We start from the raw sequence: 10,019 nt of genomic DNA, 5'->3' as shown, positions 1-10,019 counted from the left end.
TTTCTGTGGTCTTCAGACAGTATCTCTTGTTGCCTGTGAGGGAATTTACTATCAGGATATTGAGCTGATAGTGACTGTTGTGTGTTTAAGAGTAAGGTGTTCTTCCTTACTCACCATGCTTCAGCTCCTTACAAGAATTGTCTGCTGAATTGCATAGAACAGTTGTGTAGAATTGCATAGAATAGTTGTTGAAAAGAAAGCTGCTTTTCTTCTTCCTTTTAAATTATATTTAATTATAATCCTACAGCCAAACGGATTTGTCCATTTCAAGGCAGTTTTAGAGGGTTTACCTCAGATTTTTACCTTCCTTCTGCTGAGCGCATGTTTCCTTCAGCCTTCCGCCTCTGAAGCTGTTAATGGGGAATGTGTTCACGCTGCAAAACCTCACTGAAGCTTGTGTAAATGAAACGCCACTCCCTTTTTCCCTTCTTCTCTTGATTCAGATGTTGTGTGATATGTTTATCTTTGCTTTTGGTGGATCAGCATCCACCCATTGAACAGGACTGGTCTGTGAGGTATGGTAGGGCTGCAGGTTGTGATGCTGGAGATGCTCTGTTGCCACTGCCCGCCTACCTGTTCCACTTGGCACAAGGACTCGTGGAATCTACTGCTCTGACACTGAGTTTGAGCCAATTAACAAACTTGTCTATGCAAAAAGTTATTTATTTCTGGGGAGTGGAGCCTTCTGTGTACCTTTCCACCCAATGTGGGCCTGTGTATCTCAGCCAACCACAAGTTGTTGGCTTGGCAAACCTCTGGTCATCTTCCACTTGTAGGGTGGGTGAATGCTGACCTTCTTAGGGTGATTGCTAAGGGTTGAGAAGTTCCTTATTGATGTGGTTCGTTATCGATGTAGTTTTAGTGAGAACTGTTGGTGATAGGTGGGTGTTTGGGCTGGATGATCTTGTAGGTCTTTTCCAACCTTGGTGTTTCTGTGATTCTGTGGCTGACATATGTGAGCCTGTTGGTTTAAATCGTCCCAGCCACAGATTACTAGTGGCAGGTTAAGCTCTCTGTGGTAGTACCCATACCAGGACGTAGTGGGTTTTCAGCCTTTGGAGCATCTGTGTTGACAAGACCAAGTGTGTAAGCTCCTCTTCCAGATTAATATAAATCTAATGCAGCTCCTGTGGTAGCTGTCAGATGCCAGCAGTGCTGGGGGCTTTAGCTGAGTGACATTCAGCTCACAATTTATTCCTTTCTGTTGTTGCAGCTATAAATAAAGATTCCACTGACACATGTAAGACATGTCAAGGAAGCACAGGCTTTGTCCTGGCATGCAGCCCTTCCACTTTTCTTCACATGCACTATTAATGGCCTATTAATGAGCAAAGGCTCTAAATCACACTGGGACACCTCTGATTCTCAGGGTGTTCAGCAGCTGAAGTATTGCCCCTCCAGGAAGTTAAACTGTAGAAGTTTTGTTTAAACAAGCATTAAGGCAGCTGAGGGCTGGCCAAGACCTCATGCTGTTCTTCTTCCTGGGGAATATGCCATGGATCTCCAGGATGATGCTGGGTTGGCATCACTGGAACAATGACTGCTCAATTGCTCCCCACCTGTGTCTGCAGACTGCACCATTGGAGGTCCATGTGTTCTCTAAAGGCTCTGTAGAAATAAACCCTATTTAGTGGGGAGGACTGAAGGGGAGACTAGCCCCATGCTAGGGATCTCCTGATTAATTCCAGCAGAGAGGAAATCTCCCTTTCTCCTTTTCCCTGCACTGCCTTACGATCACGATGTGCCCTTTTCATTTCTCCCCATAAGATTTCAAGCTGTTGGCTGTGCTTAGTGTGTTACTGGAGGTAACAGCTGGCCTTGCAGGAAGGTTTGAGATATTTATGGGTTGCTGTGGGCAAATGGAGCTGCTGAACACACCGTGCTGGTGTAAGGATTGAGATTTCTGCTCACAGAAGACAAATTAGAGAGAATGCAACAGTTTGTAAGTAGAATCATTAAGGTTGGAGAAGACTTCTAGGATCCCCAAACCCAATCCCGCCCCACCATGCCCACTGCTCACATCCACGGCCCTGGGACACCCCCAGGGATGGTGACCCCCACTCCCTGAGCAGCTGTGCCACTGCCTGACTGCTCTTTGGAGAGAAAATTGTTTCTCACATCTAGCCTGACCCACCCCCTGGCACAATGTGAGGCCATCACCTCTTGTCCTATTGTTTTGCACCTTCTTGTTGAGATCCACAGAACTGTAGGGGTTGGAAGAGATTCCTTGAGATCTCTCAGCCCACCCCCCTGCAACATCGGGTTCCCTCCAGCAAGTTGTGAGTATGTCACTTTGATGTGAAACCTAAACCCATTTTGGCTGTGGTGACACTTGGTTAAGGTGCTGACACAGTTGGGGCAGAGAGGCTCCTTGGGATGGGTTCACTTGAGAACGGTGGTTGTCAAGAGGGAAATGACACCATGCTTTAAGATATTGGCACCGTGTGCTTGCAGAACATCTCCCATCTGTCAGCAGTCATTATGGCCATGCTCTGCTGCAGCTGCTTTGGAATTTGCTGTCCTAAGGCAAGTAATTTCAGAGCAAACCTAGCTGACCTCCAGCCCCTGCGCCATTAAGTCCTGTAAATCTGCCTGGTAGGAATCCAGCATGGGGAGATGGCTGGGATAAGCAGAGTTGCCTGAATTCCACTTTGTTTTTTTTAAAGGGAGGGTGGGGGGTGGAAAAAGAGGATTTGTACCTCTGGAAAAAGATAATCTTTAGTGATACAGTTGAAAGAATAATGTGATGGATTAATGTGCTTGATGGGGTAATGTGCTCGATGGATGCAGTAACTGATATACTGAGCAAAATGGTGGAGAAAATAATTAGTTGGGGGCATTACTATAATTGAGAGCTAAGCTAAATATCAGAATCTTTTCCTAAATCTGACACTGATCAGACCCGGCAAATAAAGGTGCATAATATTTACATGCTCCCTGTAGGTTCATGTGCTTTGTGATCTGAATCACAGAACGATTTGGGTTGGAAGGGGCCTTAAAGATCATCCAGTGCCAATGCAGAGGCTGATGCATTAATTCCTTATGTGACTTCAGCAAACTGTGCCAGTTCCTGTCCTGCAAAGTGGGGATAGGAGCTCCTCATTACTGCCCTGCTTCACACTGCCTGGGCCTGTGCTTCAGAGCCTGCTCGGCTTTAATGGAGGATGTGTCCTTTTTCCCTTGTTGTAAATGCTGAGGGATCTGGTGGCCTCTGTGCTGAAATTTTAACTGGAACGATCCAACAAGTGGTGGTTGTAGTTGGTGCTTTTGGAGGTCCTTTCCAACCTCAGTGATTCTATAAATCTCTACGGGGTGTCACCGTCGGGCTCTGCAGGCACTATTTCCATGGCATCTACACCACGGGTAGTGAAGGTAGTGAGCTGTGATGGACACGTGGATTTTATTCTGTGCTTTTTTTTGTGCTGTCCAAAAGCTGGAGGGCCATCTGTCACAGAGGGAAGAATTTACCTGGGGCCCCAAGCGAGAGGTGCTCAGATTTCTCTGCCACTCACAGAGCAAAGCAAAGAGATCTGACACAACTGAACCTCCTCCAGAAAACAAACTGTCACGCAGGAAAATCCCTCAGCAGAAAAAAAAATCCTATATTCAGCTGATGCTCGTGGCTCTCTCTCGTGTTAGCCAGGAAGCTCCCCTGTGTGTGTGGTCTCATGAAAGCAGCAGTAATCTCTGTGTCTGTGCTGCAAGGTGGAGCTGTGCGTGTGGCCATGGCTGCAGCAGGATGCTCCTTTCCTTGCACACCCAGGTGCACTGCTGGAAGACCTTCCATGATGGGACTCTGCATCCCAATGCATCCTTTCTGAGCTGGTGCTGCAGCTCTTGTGCTAAAAACAGGCTCCGGGGGGCCAGGTTATTGAAGCAGAGAACTTAGCAGAGCTTTTGAAAACATCTCTATTCCTTAGGAGTTTTAAAACGTACCTACAAACCTTGCCAAAAATATCAAAGCCAAATTTTCAGGCTGGGCAATAGGTTAAGTCAGTAAGTGCACTTTTAAAATATTATCCACGAGCAATAACCATAATCGTTTCTATGGCTAATAAACCCCTGTGGTTTCCTTGCTCTGGCTGCCAGAAATGCATTAAGGAACGGATTTTTGAGTGTTTGAATCATATGACTAATCCTGGCTGAACCGGCGTGAACATGCATTTCTTGGTGCAAATACAGACTGAGTCATTTGTCTCATGTGAAATGCAGCTCGGCCAGTGCTTGTGCTCCTCCCTCTATCATTGAACCTCGGAACCATTAAGGCTGGAGAAGACCTCTAGAATCCCCAACCCACCCCCACCGTGTGCTGGTGAGCATCTCTGAGGCTGTCTGTCTTTTTCTGGCTGTTATAACTGAGGGTCGGATGGTGCTGTGTGGCTGATATGGAGTGCTGAGATGTCCCGATGGCCAGATAAGGTGGCTGTCAGCACAGTGTGCTTTTGTTTCCTTGTAATGCAACTCAATATGAAACGCAGTCTCCTCTGGAGCTCTTAAGTGCACAGCAATTACACAAAATTTGCTCAACTCTTTCTTGTATCCGCTGGCATCTAAGAGATGGAGAATGTGGCATTGGATGCGCGGATCGATGGAGCCCCGATAGGCTGCGGCCCTCAATGGCTCTGTGTTCCCTCAGCATTCCCATTGTGAGGTTAAACCTGATAAATGCGAGGAGATAATGCACGTGGAAGGACGGGATGTTTTGTTTCTCTGGGAGCAAGGCGGCCTTTTACCTTCCTTGCTATCAAGTCAAAATTCATATTTAGTTTTATTCCAGATAAAGCTCCATTCGTTTTCTGTTGTGGTTTTGGGATGTGGTTATGCTTTTAAAAAATAAACCTGATACATGCCAGGAGGGGCAATCCAAGGCTGCAATTCTAGCATTGGAATGGACCTGTGTGTGACAATGATGGCATTCATGCTGCTCTGCACAGGTTGGGAACGAGCAGTTCCCCTACCCTGCCTTCCCGGGCTGAGCAATTTAGCACTGTTCTCCTTTCCACATTTAAATAGGGAAAGATAGGGAATAAAAATAAGACTATGGTTGTTTTTTTTTCACCCTCAGACAAAGAAGTTGGGTCCATCACTGGCCGATAAGCTGATCTATGAATACTGAAAATCAGGCACAGAAACTGTAACCAGTGTATCTGTGATGAGCTGAACCCAAATGCTGTTTCTGCTGAACTCATCTAAGCTGCCTATTGGCATCAGTCTTTTCTTCTTCCAAACTTTCCTGCAGGGATACCGTTGTTGACTTTCCTCAAGCATGGCTTTGAAATTCAGATCAACTCCTGAATTCAGAAAATGACCCATCTCTGTTTTCCTGGCTCATATGGGAGAGAAGATTCCCCTTCTGATCTCCTCCTGAGAATCTGGGTGTTATAAGCACCCCCTTACCCAGCTGGGTGAAGGATGCTGTGCATTAAAGGCACTTTGAAGACACAGCCATATGCAGAAGGACAGCCCATAGCCATCAGCTCACATGGTGGGGCAGCCCGTCCTTGTCTCAAAGATTTGTGTTTTGCTCTCATTGAACTCTGGGATAACATCTATTAACTTGTAGTGCATGAGAAGGGAATTTATTGGGACATTATCCATGTATCCTTTTCATAAATTTCTCCATTAATATGATTACACCCTTGTTGTTAATCATGTTGCATTTGCAAAAGGAGCTTTTGACTCAGAGGAATTCCATCTTGCATTTCTCTCTCCCCCAAATTTCTGCTATAAGCCTTAAAGGCAATTATCTTTTTCTCCAGGTTAACAAGATAAAGTATTCCTTCATGAATTGGAAAAGCAACCTGGAGCTCTCATGTGCTTTTGGAGCATCCCACACTTATGGGAGGGACTGGGACGGGCTGACTGGGGCAGTTTGATGCTGCTTGAGCGGTGAGAGGAGCAGCACAGAGATGTGCCCTTGGCAGAGGACTGCCTTGCTGCCCTCACTCAGGTTTTTGCTCTTCTTGAACTCGAGCAGCTTTTGCTGCCATGGAAGTGCTGTATTTCTCCCCAGCTGTCAGCAGGCTGAGCAGATCATCCCTGGGCGATCTCTGATGGACTCGCCCCTTCTTTCTGTCAGAAAATGTCCTTGGGTTGAATTGCTCTCATTCCTTTGATCTTCCTCTGCTGGTCACAGCTGTTAGACCTCTGCCCCTTCTTGTTGCTCTCTTTGACATTTCTCTGATTCTCATATCTCCTCTTTCTCTCGCTTTCCTGTGCTGCTGGTCCCAAAGCAGTGATGTGGGTGGACACGTGTCTCTGGGGTGGGAGCAAGGGGCAAAAGCCATGTTCAGGCTGTGCCCATCTTCTCACTGAACCATGGAATGGTTGCATTGGAAGGGACCTCCAAGATCATAGAGCCATAGAATGATTGGGTTGGGAGAGACCTTAGAACCCAACCAGTCACTATTTAAAGTGCTGAGATCCATGGCCACTTCACCTCCAGGCTCCTCAGTCTCTTGAGACCACAATAAGAGCCCTTTTCCCCTCATAGCAGCAAGTCTGGATGACCCACTAATGAGTCGCTCCCATTGCCAGCTGGACTGGATCCCAATCAAATGCTATTTAAAGTGTTTGTATGTATTTTAGCGTGATGAAAATGTCTGTGGGGAAAGTAGGCTGAAGAGGCTCATTTGTTGTTGTGCTACCTTAAGAACAGAATCATTCAGGTGGTTGTTATTAAATCATATGCTGGAAATAATTAATGAAAAGGGCATAGCTCCACCAGTTTCTCTCCATCTGAAGCAAGATGTTTTATTCAATATTTTATAATTAACAAAAATTTTTTTGAAAGAAAAAGCAACTTTTCAATATTCCGAGAAGCCACGCATATATTCATCGTGCATGTAATGATTTTCTCCAGTTGAACTGAGAAACAAACCACTGCGGATCTCTTCTACCCATCCTTCATGCACCCATGCTCACCAGAAGGTGTGAGCATGCGGAGGCCACCCACTGCCATTGGGTTCTCCATCTGGATGATCTTTTATGTCTTTTCCAACCTTGGTGATTCTATGATTCTATGATTCCATCTCTGAATTGTGCAAATGTCACGTGGAGCCAAAACTTAGGACTGCTATGGGGCCAGCGATGGTCGCAAAACAGAAGATCACACCGAAGGACGTGAGGCTTCATGTCCCTTGTGCCATATATCCTCCCCTTCAGCTCCTTATTTTGTAGTTCAGCTCAGTTATTTCACCCTGATGGCTCACTCACCGTTTCAAGAGGGAAATGACTGGATGGGATCTGGACTTTTCTCCTCCTAAAAAACCCCAAACGATCATCTCCACATTCAGATCCGCTAAGTTTATCCCATCCTCCCTCATAGAGATTCCTTTGGCCAGCTTGGGAGCAGCTTAAAAGAAAATTAAGACAACAAAGATGCAATCGTGGAGTGACATATCATAATGAGACCTTTCAGTCTCTCCAAACTTTCTCATCAACTTGCACCAAATGCAGACTTTAGAATTACAAAAGGATCTTCTCTCACAGCCCATAAATAGTCCGTGCTTAGAACATACCACATTGTCTCCATCTTTTTGGCTTGTTCCCAAAGCAGCTTCTTTTGGCGTGCTGCAGTTGATGGGAATGATATTGAAGGAAGAACAAAGTGCAGTTTTTTCCAAAGGAAATAATAAATCTGCTGTGGGCTTTCAAAGCAAGCTCACATAATCAGCGAGCTTCTCTTTTTTCTTTTCTTGAGAATGTAGGAAGAGCACAGATGTTGCTTTGGACCATTAGCATCTCAGCTATAAAGACACGCAAAGTATTTCCCAATGGCTTTTCCCTCCTTTTGTTTAGTATTTTATTAAGCTGAAAGCTTTTTTACCTTGCGTATTAAACATGCAGCCCCAAAACACCAGAGGTCTGCCCAACTGCCTGTGTGTTAGCACAAACTATTGCTGTTTCCCTCTGCAGAATGATTTTGTTTATGAATCAGCTTGTCATCTCATGTTTTATCTCCTTAATGTATAAATGGAAGAAAGATATCTAGCTGAAAAGGAGCTCCATCTGCCAAACAAGGGAGGCAGGTCAGGTTGCTGGCATCAGATAACCAACCCATCTCAGTAAGTATGACCAAAGAGAGAGAGGCAAAAACCAACGTGTTCTTCATTATTTCCTCCTGTCAAAAAATAATAATAATTAATAATATCTACTGATGAAATTTAGCTATAGAATAAATTGGTATTCATTTAACAGCCCAATAAAGAGTGAGGGAGTCAGCAGCCTTGCATTAGTTCAGCATCAGTGGGCTTTGGATCAGGAGCTCCGTGCCCTCTGGTGTTGAGCTTCAAGCTAAACAAGGGCTGCTTGCTCTGGGGCACCAAGCAGATCAAATGGTTCTAATGAAGGCTGGGGCTGCCTCCAAACCAATGGATGTGATGTGCAAGCAGCTTTCAGGATAATTCTTCCATTCCCGGGACCCTGCAAGATCGGTAAGAATATGAAACTTGCCATGTTAGCTCCTCCTTTGGCAGCTTTTTTTTTTCTTTTGCAAACCATCTTATTCTGCTTTGGTTGTGTTCTCCATGCAGTTATGGTGGAGTGTTGAGGACTTGCATATAAGTGTTCCTGCAGTTAGCTGAGGATGCAACTGCCATTTTTAAGGAGCTACAAATATCAGAAATTATTGGGAATCACCCAAAATGATCATCTCTAGAGAGCTCAGGTATCTTGCATCGTGGTTGTGAATGGAGTTACATCCAGCCAGCAGCCAGGCATGGCTGGTGTTTCCCATGGGTCAGCACTGGGGGCTCATCCTGTTTAATATCTGTGTTGTATCTGCATGAGGGGACTGAGTGTGCCCTCTGTAAATGTGCAGATGGCACTGAGCTGGGGGGCAGTGTCAATCTGCCTGTGGGTAGGAAGGCCAACAAAGGGGTGTGAATGGGCTGATCACTGGGCTGAGGCCAATGGGACAAAGTTCAACAAGACCGAGTTTATCTCTGGCATTAAACAAATTGCGATGTTGTAATACTGCAACGTGAAACATTGAGAGGGGGAAAAAAAATACAAAAAAAACCAAGAAAGCTGCTGCTGGGGGGATTAAATTTGTCATTAGGAGCTCTCCTGGGCTGAATGCAGACGTATGTGTTTGCATTTTCACACAGATCCAAGAGAGAGAGCTGACAGAGCGCAGTGCGATCGGGTTTGTTTCCAATTTTCCACCAGACTGTAATGAAATGCCACAGTGCATCCAAGCAAAATTCTCATTAGTCTCCCTATTAGTTTTCACTCCAGTAAATAAATGGCAGTCAACAGTGGGCAATGAGGGTCTCTTTCATGGCTGTCACTTTGCTCTTTGCGAAAAAAGACGGTGCACGGAGGAAAAAATGAGTACCCCCATTTTACTCCACTAACTCTTTTTCTTTAGTCCTTTATTTTGTGGTGCTTAGTTTTTATGGCTGACAGGCCCAGAGACATGCTCTGTTGGTAGGGCTCCAATGGGTGCCACCAGGAATCTGTTCCTGGGGCCAGCCCTGACAGCAAGGAGCCACAGGATGCTGTGCTGGAAGGTCTGTGGTGGGCTGGAGGCTGGGGAAAGGGGGAGAACATTGGGAAAACACAGCCATGTCCCGTAAGGGAAATACGAGGCTGTGTTGCCATGTGTGAGAACTTTGGTTGTTGCTCTTTGTTAGGAGCTTCTCTGCTGTATTTTTGAGCAAATTGCACATTTGTTTCCTCTTTATTTTATATCTAATTCATGTTTTTCATGACCTAACACCTGGAAACGAGCTTTCTGGGTATGCCTCTGTTTTGCTGTGGCACAGAAGCCTACATTGGCTGAATACTCCAATCTCCTATTAGCAGATCCTTGCAGATACTGGGATTTCCTCTGTTACTTCCCCCTGGTTTTTCCTTAATCTCCTGTTTCCCCTTTCAAAACCCTTATTTCTCCTCATGGTCCTTGCCTTTGAAGCAGTACCGCTTCTTCCATCCAACCCATCATTGTGCCCACCTTTCTTTTCAGACCTGACCTCCTCCTTTCCCACAATGCTCTCATGTTTGTTTGAAGTATT

The sequence above is a fragment of the Tympanuchus pallidicinctus genome, unplaced genomic scaffold, assembly GCF_026119805.1.
Source record: "Tympanuchus pallidicinctus isolate F22 unplaced genomic scaffold, pur_lepc_1.0 scaffold15, whole genome shotgun sequence".
NCBI lineage: Eukaryota > Metazoa > Chordata > Aves > Galliformes > Phasianidae > Tympanuchus > Tympanuchus pallidicinctus.
Note: the sequence above shows the minus strand (reverse complement) of the source record.